The 12,716-nt window shown below is 35.8% G+C and overlaps 2 protein-coding genes across 4 annotated transcripts in view; one reads left to right on the forward strand and one right to left on the reverse strand.

Moving 5' to 3' along the window:
- VMP1 (vacuole membrane protein 1) overlaps nt 1–12,716 on the reverse strand; it is a 126,255-nt gene that overhangs the window by 104,609 nt on the left and 8,930 nt on the right. The gene's annotated exons all lie outside the window — the stretch shown is intronic.
- PTRH2 (peptidyl-tRNA hydrolase 2) overlaps nt 1–12,716 on the forward strand; it is a 55,806-nt gene that overhangs the window by 27,653 nt on the left and 15,437 nt on the right. The gene's annotated exons all lie outside the window — the stretch shown is intronic.

The following is a 12,716-nucleotide window of genomic DNA, read 5'->3' on the forward strand; positions in this document are numbered from 1 at the left end:
AAGTCATCTCTACACCCAACATGGGCCTTGAACTCATAACATCAAGATCAAGAGTCACATGCTCTACCAACTGAGCCAGCCAGGCAACCCTAGATCTTGATTTTATGATCTACAAAATGAGAACAAAAATTCTCACTGTCACAGGATCACTAAGGATGAAAGAGTGTGTGTATGTGTATTTGGGCATGCACACCTGTGTATAACCACATCAAAAGGATAGGAGGTACATGAACCAGTAAACTGACTATACTTTAGAAACTACAGGGGCGCCTGGGTGGCTCAGTCGGTTGAGTGTCCAACTTCAGCTCAGGTCATGATCTCACGGTCTGTGGGTTCGAGTCCCATGTCGGGTTCTGTGCTGATAGCTCAGAGCCTGGAGCCTGCTTCAGATTCTGTGTCTCCCTCACTCTCTGCCCCTCTCCTGCTCATGCTCTGTCTCTCTCTCTTTCAAAAATAAATAAACATTAAAAAAATAAATAAATAAACTACATGCTTCACTGCTACCATTCAGTGATGTCAGTGTCTTTCATTAAGTGCTCATTTAAAAAATTCTGGGATCTGCACCAGGCTCTGGAGACATAAATATGAATAAAACAAGGTCTCTGTCCTCCAGAGGGTCCTTCTTCCTTTTTTTTTTTAACTTAAAAAAAATTTTTTATATAGTTATTTTGCAGGGGAGTGGCAGAGAGAGAGGAGGAGAGAGAATCCCAAGCAGGCTCCACACTGCCAGCATGAGATCATGACCCAAGCTGAAACCATGTGGGATGCTCAACTGACTGAGCCATCCAGGCACTCCGAGGGTCCTTCCTTCTGGTAGGGAAGCCAGATGAGCACAGGACTTCACTTAAAATGAAACAGATATATAGTATCCAACTTAGTGGGAAGAAAACAGGTTTTAGAGTCTAACAGAACTGGATTGAAACTCAAACTTCACAAGTATCTACTCCATGAATTGGACAAATTTCTAAATCTCTCTAAACATCAGTTTCTTTAACCTGTAAAATAGAGGTAACATGACACATATCAAAGGTTTACTGTGAGAATTAAACAAGGTAATATGTATAAAATAATAATATATTGTCGTACCTTTTATATGAACTCAATATATACTAGCTACAATGATAAGGAAGAAGAAAGTACAGGACAAAATATGGGAGTCCAGAGGACAGGTACATTCAGAAGAGTTCATAAAAGCTGGAAGTTTGATTCTGCGAACTTAAGTCATACTTATATGAAGGTGTTTTCAAAAGGCAATACAAATATAGCCAAGCAATTAAAAGGACAAAGAAAAATGAATGAAGTTATTCTGTGGAATTCTCTAAGACCAGAGCATCATAATAGGTTCACAAAATGTAACTCTATTCCACAAATCATGCTTTCTGGGCTTTATTAATAAAATTAACTGAGGATGTTTGAAATGGACCATATAATAAAGGAGTTTTGGATTTTCTATCTTCTAATCATTTAACTAGAAGCCATACTTAAGTTCTATAAATACTTAAAACCACATACGTTCATATTCAGCCAAAATCTGTAGGCAATTCATTTCATAGATGAACAGCCATTTACCTACATCACAATAAATAACATGTAATTAATTTGCGACAAAAAGATTAACAAGTCACAAAAGGGCATGTGCACTGTGAAGAAAAGATTCTAAAACTTGCCCTCCAGCCAAACAATGTGAAAATTGAACTCATTTCCCCAGCTTTACTCTTTCCTGTAGTAATCATCTTTAAGAGATAAAAGTTTATCCAAAAAAATTTGAGTTCATTTGAGTACTTACTTATAATAATGGTATTATGCAATTATTTGAAGATGTTTTTAAAGGTATTGCAACAGGAATTTTCATTTGAGCAAATAATGTGTTCTTACACAACATGCTACAAAAGAAAACAGCTTACTGACATTTCCTACTCAAAAAATTCTCTAGAAAACAAAATAGTCTGGAATTTTGTTTTGTAAGAAATAACCAAGGGAACTAAGTTATTTTCTTTTCATCAGTATACTTCTTACAAACAAAATAAGTTCACAGTTTTAAAAACAACTTTTAAAAACCATTTGCCATTCCCCAAAGAACTATAAAGCAAAACATGCAAAAAACTACCTGTGTTCTAAACAACTAAGCTTATAGAAGTATCAAAATTTTTGCATTTTAAACATTTTTGAAAATATTTTGCACTACTGTCTTTTAAAATTCCCTTGAAATTTTTTTTGTCCCCATCTTCCTCAATCATAAGTCAGTGACAAACCTAGAGGTAGGATCCAGATACAAGGTGGTCTCAATAACACCAGGGAGTACACTGACCTTGGGGGTAAGACACCCCCAAGTCCCAAAACTAAATTCTCCTAAGAATTTTGAAAGAGACAAGCTCAATCTATGGAAGGAAATAAGATATTCTAAGAGCTGGTCCATAAATGTGACTTAAGAATTGAAGGCTCAGCGTGCCTGGGTGACTCAGTCAATTAAGCATCTGACTCTTGATTTCGGTTTGGGTCATGATCTCACAGTTTGTGAGTTCAAGCCCTGTGTCAGGCTCTGCACTGACAGCGTGGAGCCTGCTTGGGATTCTCTCTCTCCCTCTCTGCTCCTCCCCCAACTCGCGCACACACGCATTCTCTCTCAAAAATAAACACGTATTTTTTAAAAAGTGCACACTTAACTGAGCCACCCAGGCATCCCAAGAATGAGACTGTTAAACTCTAAAGGTCTATGGCTAGGATAAGAAGACAGAAATAGGAAAGAAGCATAACTCAAACATCAAATAATAATTTTCATTGTAAAGATACAAGAAATGTATCTTCTTGTATCTTCTAGATACAAGAAATGCCTTAAAATGTTGTAACTAGCAGATTTTCAATCTGAAAATGCTGAAGCATTTAAAATAAAAGGTTGAGGGGTGCCTGGGTGGTTCAGTCAGTTAAGCATCCCACTTCAGCTCAGGTCATGATCTCACGACTCGTGGATTTGAGCCCTATGTTGGGCTCTGTGCTGACAGCTCAGAGCCTGAAGCCTGCTTCGGATTCTGTGTCTCCCTCTTTCTCTGCTCCTCCCCACCCTCTCAAAAATAAATAAAAATTTTAAAATAAAAAAATAAATCAAAGGTTGATATTAAAATATGTGGGGTCTTTTGTTTCTGTCAGAAGTGCTGAGAAAATGCTGCTAAAATCAGCTCACAAAGGTTCTTTGTAGGTTGTATATCTACCGCTAAGACTATAATACTCCATTCATTTTAAACATGAGCTGCACTTGTAATGCAAAAACAATGTGAAACTAAGTTACTCTGAGTTTCCTAAAGCAAAACAAAAAACACTTAAGGATGACATGAAAATAGCAACTCTCAGAGTAATATGAGTTAGCGTGTAGAATTTAACAAGATGAAAAGGAAAAGAAAATAAGAGTGATGAAGCCATTGACTCTAATTTTCTTGGCCACTGTATTCCAAAATAAAATGAACACACTTCCTTTTAAGAAAACCATTTATTCAAATGATTCTACTTTCTCACAAAAATATTAAGTCGGCTTTCTCAATAATGTACACCATTCTTCATACAAGGCATGCAAAGACAGCCAATTAAGTATTGTATTTCAACTTGAATATATTTCAGTAATCTTTCTTGCTTTGAGAAGCATGTAGGTACGTAATTGGACTATTTAGTACATTCATTCACAGACTACTTCAAAATAGCTATAGATTTCTCTAAAACTGTGAAGATAAAGCAATTGCAATTTATTATTGGAAACTTAATAAATAATCTAAGTAAAGGGTAATAAATATATCTTGATCAGTGAGGCTTTGATACAGTTTTCCACTTGTGCAAGGGTAAAAAGCCAAAGCTAATCCAAACACCATGAACAATATCAGTGACTACTGGATCATCTGACTATAAGAGCCAGAGATCATCACATGGCTGTGCCAGTGTAAAAGTGTGTTCTCTGAAAATTCATTACTTGAATAAGAATGTATGAAAAAAAAAATCCTTGAATCTTTTGGAACTTTCTAAAGTTTTGAAGAATTAGACAAATTAAAAACTCAAAATATGCTAAGCAAAATAAGTCAATCAGAGAAGACAAATACCATATGATTTCATTCATACATGGAATTTAAGAAACAGAACAGATGAACATATGAAGGGGGGGTGGAGAAAAGAAGGAAACAAATCACAAGAGACTCTTAATGATAGAGAACAAACTATGGGGTTGACAGAGGGAGGTATGTGGGAGATGGGCTAGATGGGTGATGGGTACTAAGGGGGTCACTTATTTGGTTAGCCCTGGGTGTTGTGTGTAAGTGATGAGCCACTGAATTCTGTTCCCGAAATCAATACGGCACTGTATACTAACTAAAATTTAAATTTAAAAAAGGGGAAAAAAATAAAACAAACAAACAAACAAACATAAATAAAGCCCCAAGTCAAGATACAATTTAAATGCATTCAAAACTTCAATATATCTCCCAATAATGGGTTAGCAGTTTATGAGAGTATATATTTATGGCCTAAAAGGTCCGTCAACCTAACTTAGTGAAGTGTAAAATACATTAAACTTGTCACAGTCTTCTAATCGTTGAAAAGGTCACTGCTCCAGGTCTATTTATCTTGAGAGCGCAGGAGGGGCAGAGAGAGAGGGAGTGAGAGAGAATCCCAAGCAGGCTCCACACTGTCAACATGGAACCCACAGATCTAATTTTTAATCAAATAAAATTTTAAATATTAAAAAAAAATTTTTTAATGTTTATTTATTTCTGAGAGAGTGCGAGTGTGGGAGGGGCAGAGAGAGAGGGAGACAGAATCTGAAGCAGGCTCCAGGCTCTGAGGTGTCAGCACAGAGCCTGATATGGGGCTTTGAACTCACAAATGGTGAGATCATGATCTGAGCCGAAGTCAGAGGCTTAACTGACTGAGCCACCCAGGCACCCCCAAGAATCCATATTTTAAAAAGATACAACCTGGAGGACATTTTACGGACCCCCTTCTTCAGAGTTTGATAGGTTTGGGGGGATTGTTTATCTCTCACTTCCAATATGTAAAAAAATAATTTTATGTTTCTTTGTGTAAAAACATGATTTTATTTCAAGGCAGAAAATATATAACTTATAAAATTACAGCTTGAAAAATCCCATTTCTCATTTTCTCTCAATCTACTAAATATTCATTCAGTTTTTCTTAATCAGTGCAATTTTAGCAAAACATTTTCACCAAAAAGATGGGGGAGTAAGATCAAGAATTAAAACACTAGGGGCACCTGGACGGCTCAGTTGGTTAAGAGTTCAACTCTTGGTTTCAGCTCAAGTCATGATCTCGCAGTTTGTGGGTCAAGCCCTGCATCTGGCTCTGTGCTGACAGTGTGGAGCCTGCTTGGGATTCTTTCTCTGCTCCTGCCCTGCTTGTGTGTGCTCTCTCTCTCTCTCCCCCAAAGTAAATAAACTTAAAAAAAATTAAACCAGTAAAACGAGTAACATTCCAGAGCTGGGAGATTCAGCTAACTGTAAGACCTTGGGAATGTTACTCTAAATCTCTGATTCTCTTTCCTCAACCAATTATCAGGCACATAAATTACTGCCATAATTTTCTTTCTATTCTAATAGTCTAAGAATTCTACCCAACCCAAGGCCAGAGTTTGGATTTATGCAACAATACCTACTCTGTATAATGATTTATAGTTTACATATAGATTAGTTAATTTGATGCTAACAAACCTGTGTAGGGAACAGTTATTTTTATCCTTGCCTTCTACAAATGAGAAACTCTGGGCTCAAAGGCTCTAAATAGCAATTCAGCAGCATATAAATGGCAAAGTGAGAGTTCAACCTCAGGTTTCCAACTCCAAATTCAACATTTCTTCTACTACACAGTCTTTGTGAGAGTGTTTCAATTCTTATCAAGAAATTCTGGAGTCATAGGAAAAAAAACTGATAATAAAGTAGTCCCAAAGGTTTAGCATGTTATGGTATTTACAAAACATTCCCCATTAGCAGAATTAAGAGAACACTCATCTCTGTTGATTCTCACAAATAGACAAATAAAGGCCTGTCATCAAAATCAGAAGATTTCACCTTTGCTTCTTTTAGTAATTTCTTTGTGGGTTTTTTACTGTTTGTGTATTTCTGACAAAATTTTAAATTCAGATTGCTTAATAGACTCCTTACTTAAAATAGCGGGGTTTATAAACTAGCCTATATAAGTCATTAATATGAAAATAAGTTAGGGGTGCCTGGGTGGCTCAGTCAGCTGAGTGTCTGACTTTGGCTCAGGTCATGATCTCACAGCTCGTGGATTCAAGCCCCACATTGGGCTGTGCTGACAGCTCAGAGCCTGGAGCCTGCTTTAGATTCTGTGTCTCCCTCTCTCTGCCCCTCTCCCTATTGTCTCTCTCTCTCTCTCAATAATAAACATTAAAAAAAATTCAATGAGAGAAAGTTACATCACAGAATACTTGCAAATGACAAAAGTACACATTTCAAATTATTTGAATCAAAATGAAGGATTTGATCCAGATAATTCCAAACTTTATGATCTATGAAACAGAATTTTTTTTATTACCCATTGTTTGGAAAAATACTAGAACTTGTTATATGTTATCCATGCATCAAAATAGTAGTAATGTCCCCACTACACCTATTAAGATGGGTAAATGGAAATAACTGTTGGTATTTTTTGGTCATTCAACATTAAAGAGACAGAATTTCCTACATCATTTTCTACACTGAATTGTCATTCTTTGCTCACTTTAAAGGCTATTTTGTGTTTCATTTTCTCTTAAATATTAAATAGCTTCCTGATAATAATCATCTAGGGACCTTCACTTCTATCTTAGGAAAATTTGAACCTACTGAGTAGGTAAATTATGGTGTCATTATATGTATCGATGAATTCTTAGCACCACATGACTTCAAGATAGGGTTTCATAAAATAACAAAATAATATACGTGCAAAAATATAAATTAAACTTTTCAGTAACATTTACTATATGAAGTCAGGTACATGCACTAGGAATTTTGAGGGTTCCTTCTCTATAGAAACTGCACGCTAGATTGGACAAATTCTTTGAGACATCACTGGTTTCACAAAGGGAAGAGGCAGTCTCCAAGGTCCCTTCCATCCCTCCAAAAAATAAGTAAACTATACAACAGACCTACAGAGACTGGTCTAAGAGCTAGGGTACTTGTGAAGCAGAGTGGGAACAGAAGAAAACCTGAGCAGTAGGAAAGAAACTGAGAAGAGCAACTGGCAAATGAGAGGGCTCAGGCTACCCTGAGAAGCTTCCTACAGCAACATCCCTGTAGAAAGACTGAACTTTGGAGATGAGAAGCTATACTTGTGACTTCCTCTTTGGGCAGAAACCCATGAAGAAAAATAGAATGTCACCCCAAAATATGCCACTTAGGCATATTGATTCCTTTGAATTAAAGGTACTTTTAAGAAATGGCAGGTACAAGAAGGACACTTTGACTTTCCTTTTTCTTCCTGACAGCAGGAAATAAAACTCCCAGGTAAAAGGCACCCCCCCCCCCCCCCCGCCCCGTACCAGGAGGAAGGAAGACATTCTTAACACAGAGACGGGAAACTTGGGGCTGACAAATCTGTACAAACAAGCTGTATTAAATTAACCCTTATCTTTCTAGTTATTTATTCACCATTTACTACTTCTAGAACAAACTTCTTTGTGTTGTCAATTCTTCACAAATTTATTGTTTCTTGATCTAAAAGGTATAAAAGTTTCCTGCTCTGGTCACTTCTTTGGGTCTTCATTCTCTTGTGAAGGTTCCCATTTACATGTTAAAAAATTAGTAAAGTTTGTATGATTTTCTCCTACTGTCTTTTTTTTTTTTTAATATTTATTTATTTTTGAGAGAGAGAGAATGAACAGGGGAGGGGCAAACAGAGAGGGAGACAGAGAATTGGAAGCGGGCTCTGTGCTGACAGCAGAGGGCGCAATGTGGGGCTCAAACCCATGAACCGTGAGATCATGACCTGAGCTGAAGTCCCACAAACCGTGAGATCATGACCGACTGAGCCATCCAGGCGCCCCTACGAATCTATTTTATATCAGTTTAATCCCTAGGCCCAGCAAGAGACTCAAAGAGGATAGAGAATATTTCTTCTGCTACAACCCCAAGCACTACTGATGTAGTCCCAAATCAGAGGTGCCTTTCTAGCTTTAAGCAGAGGCAGAAGTAAACCCTCTTTGTAAATTAGGTTTGCTGGACTCCAACAGAGTAAGATCAATCAATAAACTCGTAGAAGTACCAGAAAACAAGCCATTATCAATACAAACACCTCCAACTGCTCTACCAATCCACTACCCCTTCAGAACAAGAACAACAGATATTAGAGATTCAGGTGCAGAGTACATATATTATAGAATAGTTATGTATAAAATGTTTACTGAACAAAGGATGCAATTACAAAAATGAGCACACAATACAAACTACCCCAACTAAATAGATTTGAAGGAAAGAAAAGTAAATGGAAATTCTAAAAGTAATCACTGCTGAAATTAAAAGCCAATGGATAAAATGCACGGGTCAAACACAGATTAATTGGATGAGCTATCCAGGGAATTTATTAAGAATGCAGCAAAGATGGAAAATATAAGCAAATAAGAGACACAGAAGACAGAATGAGAAGGTCTATCATTTGTTTAATTGCAAACCCAGAAGAATATAAAAAATAGGAGAAATGTAAATTCAAAAAATAAAGACCTAAAATTTCCAAAACTGAGCCCATCAATCTAGGAAGTACAATATATCCCAAGTAGAACAAATAAAAATAAGTCTTAACCAGAAACACTGCAGTCAAATTGCACAACACTAAAGTAAGTCTTGATCTTGAAAAAAGTCAAAAAGGACAAATTGCTAAGAAATGGAAGAACAGTTAGAATGGAAGCAGAACTCTCAACAGCAACAATAAAAGCCATAAAATAATGGAATAATATCAGAGTTTTGAGATAAAATAGCTAGTCTAGAATTGTGTGCCCAATAAAATAAAGACATAATGGTAGGCAATAAATAAGCGTGTTTAACCAAGTATTGTATAAAATAATAATAGTGTCTGTGACAATAATTTTAAAAAGAAATTACATTTGGATAATGATATATAAATATGGAAGAGAAAGATGAGATCTAATGTGTTCTAAAGTTTGGGAGCTTCAAAATAGTGCTTGATAGAAAGAAGTCCGAATAGTCCAAATATGTCAATAATCAAAATAAACATAAACAGATTAAACTTATCATTTTAGGGGTGCCTGGGTGGCTCAGTTGGTTAAGTGGCTGACTCTTCATTTCAGCTCAGGTCATGATCTCATGGTTTATGAGTTCAAGCCCTGTGTGGGGCTCTGCGCTGACAGTGTGGAGCCTGCTTGGTATTCTCTCTCCACCCCTCCCCTGTGTGTGTGTGCGTGTGTGAACTCTCTCTCAAAAACAAACACTTTTTTTTTTTTAAAGGGTTCTCAATCATTTAAAAAACTATCAAATCGCTTTAAAAAGATTGCAAACTGTATTTTTAAAAAATCCATGCTTTTTTATAAGGACACAGAAAGGCTGAAAATAAGACGAAAGACAAAAGTCATTATTAGGGACACAGAACATAATAATAAAAGTTTCAATTCACCAGGAAAATATAATAATTCTAAATCTGAAAGCACTAATACAATATAGCAGCAAAATTTATAACAGGGGCATATGAGTGGCTCAGTTGGTTAAGCACTGGACAAGCCCTGTATCAGGTTCCACGCTAACAGTAGAGTCTGCCTGAAATTCTCTCTCTCCCTTTCTTGCTCAGTAATAAATAAACTTAAAAAAATTTATAACATAAAAATACATGGAGAAATGGATAAATCCAACACTGTATTGGTAGATTTAAAAAGAACTGTTACTGACATTTCAAGCAAAGAAAAATATTCAGTGAAGATAAAAGATTTGAACAATACAATTAAGAAATAAAATGTTGCGGGGCACCTGGGTGGCTCAGTCAGTTAAGCATCCAACTTTGGTTCAGGTCATGATTTCACAGTTCGTGAGGTCAGGTTCTGCACTGACAGCTCAGAGCCTGGACTCTTTGCATTCTGTCTCCCTCTCTTGCTCTGCCCCTCCCCAACTTGTGCACTCTCTCTCAAAAATAAACATTGAAAAAAAGGCAGCAGTCAGTAGAATTATGGACAAAGAAATGTTAAAAACAATAATAAAGGGTAGGAATGGATATATATAAGATTCAGCATCTAATATCAGAGAATATGAATTTTTAAAGCCACTTAACCTTGATTAAGTCAAGAGACCAGTCTCAACATACTCCAAAGAATGGGCATCAGAGACCACATTCTCTGATAATTCAGAAATTGTGTCAAACTTTAGTAACAAAAATATAAAATTTATACATACTCAGAAGCTAATGCACAGTTTTAAATAACTCATGGGTCAAAATAAGAGAAAACTGAAAAATGCTCAGAACTACTGGAACTAAAAAATGAATTTGGTAAGGTCACAGGTGTAAAAACCAACTCTCTATTATATACCTGAAATAAACAATTAGAAATTTAAATTTAAAAATTTTACAGAGCACCTGGGTGGCTCAGTTGGTTAAGCGTCTGACTTCGGCCTGGGTCATGATCTCTCAGTCTGTGAGTTTGAGCCCTGCATCAAATTCATCAAAGCCCTGCTTTGTGCTGACAGCTCAGAGCCTGGAGCCTGCTTCAGATTCTGTGTCTCCCTCTCTCTCTGTGCCCCTCCCCCCACTCACACTCTCTCTCAAAAATAAACACTAAAAAAACCTTTTTTTAAAAATTTAATTTACAATAGCATCTGAAACATAAAATATTTAAGAGGTAAGTTTATGTTGGGATGAGGACTGGGTGTTGTATGTAAGCAATGAACCACAGGAATCTACCCCAAAAACCAAGAGCACATTTTACGTACTGTATGTTAGCCAATTTGACAATAAACTATATTTTTAAAAAAATAGAGGGGAAAAAAAAAATAAAACCATTTTGGACACTTAAAAAAAAAAAGAGGTAAGTTTAATAACATACATGCAAGACCTATTCTAAAACAGTAAGAAAAGAAATTACAGAGGGCCTAAATACACAGGGAAATATACCATGTTGATCATTTGAAAGACTCAATATTGTTATTATGACAATTTCCCTCAAACTGATGTATAGGTTTAATGCAATCTAAATCAAAACGCAAGCAGGTTTTTTAAAAACTCAAAAGTGACAAGTGGATTCAAATTTATATGGAAATGCAAAAAACTTAGAATAGCTAAAACAATTTGGATCAAGACCAGAGTTGTAAGACTTGCACTAACTGATTTCAAGATTTATTATAAAGTTACAGTAATGACAGTGTGGTTTTGGCAAAAGGACAGACATAGATCAGTGAAACAGAATAGAGAATACAGAATTAGACCCACATATATTGGGTCAATTAATTTTCAACAAAGGTACAAGGCAATTCAATGGTGAAAGGAACATCTCTTCAACAAATGGTACTAAAATAACTGAATATTCTTATGAAAGAGTGAACATCACCCTTTATTTTTCAAATGCAATAACTGATTTGAAATGATCATAGATCTAAATGTAAGAACTAATACTATAAACCTTCTAGGAAAAAACAAGGAGAAAATCTTTGCAATCTTGGAGTGGACAACTATTTCTTAGGCTTAAAAAACAAGAACCATAAAAGAAAATTGATAAACTGTACTTTATCAAGTTTAAAAACTTGTTAGGAAAACCAAAAAGGTAAGTAAGTAAGTAAGTAAGTAAGTAAGTAAGTAAATAAATAAAGAAAGAAAGAAAGAAAAGAAAACCAAAAAGGTAAACCACAGAATGAGAGAAAATAGTTGCAATATACATGTATCTGACAAAATTGTGTTCAGACTCTCTCTCTGTACATATATACATACATACACACATGTTATAGTAACAAAAAATGAAGGTGTTTTGTATATGTATGGAAAAAGAGAAACAAACCAAGAAACAGAAGAGTTATATAAATAATTTAAATATGAAGAAAAAGATAACTCTATAAAACTAAAATAGGCAAAAGACATAAACAGGTATTTCATGGCCAATAATGAAGATATCTATTTGATCTCGCTGACAATCAAAAAATATGAATCAAGATCACAAGATACCATTTTTATCCAGTCTATTTTACTATGTAGTAATATAGTTCCAAAATTTAGTGACTTCAAAAAAATCATTCAATATTTCTCATGATTCTGTGAGTTAGGCTAGACAATTCTGGTCTGGACTAGCTTGGCTCTTGAGCTAGGCAGGTCTCAGTTGGGATGCCTCATGTTAGGTCTCCTATGCCCCAGAAGGTTAGTCTGGCTTTTTTTTTTTTTTTTTTCACATGGTGGGCTCAGAGTTCTAAAGAGCCGTAAGAGAAGATATGCCCAATGTGCAAGTTTTTCAAGTCTCTGCTTGTATCACACTTGCTAATGTTCCTTTGGTCAAAAAAAGTCATGTGGCAAAGTACAGCGTCAAGGAGTACAGTAACAGTAAAATCACACTACAAAGGATGAGAAGAATTTGTGACCATTTTGCAAGTCACCACTAAATTTTATAATCCACCACACCATTCTCTGCATGGATTCTTTCAGCAAAATATAAGCAGATGACAATAGCAGAACTTGGAAAACACCTTGTAAAAAGGTGAATACTGGCATATCCTTGCTAGCAATTCTATGCCTAGACATATAGCCAAAAGAAC

The sequence above is a fragment of the Acinonyx jubatus genome, chromosome E1, assembly GCF_027475565.1.
Source record: "Acinonyx jubatus isolate Ajub_Pintada_27869175 chromosome E1, VMU_Ajub_asm_v1.0, whole genome shotgun sequence".
Lineage (NCBI taxonomy): Eukaryota > Metazoa > Chordata > Mammalia > Carnivora > Felidae > Acinonyx > Acinonyx jubatus.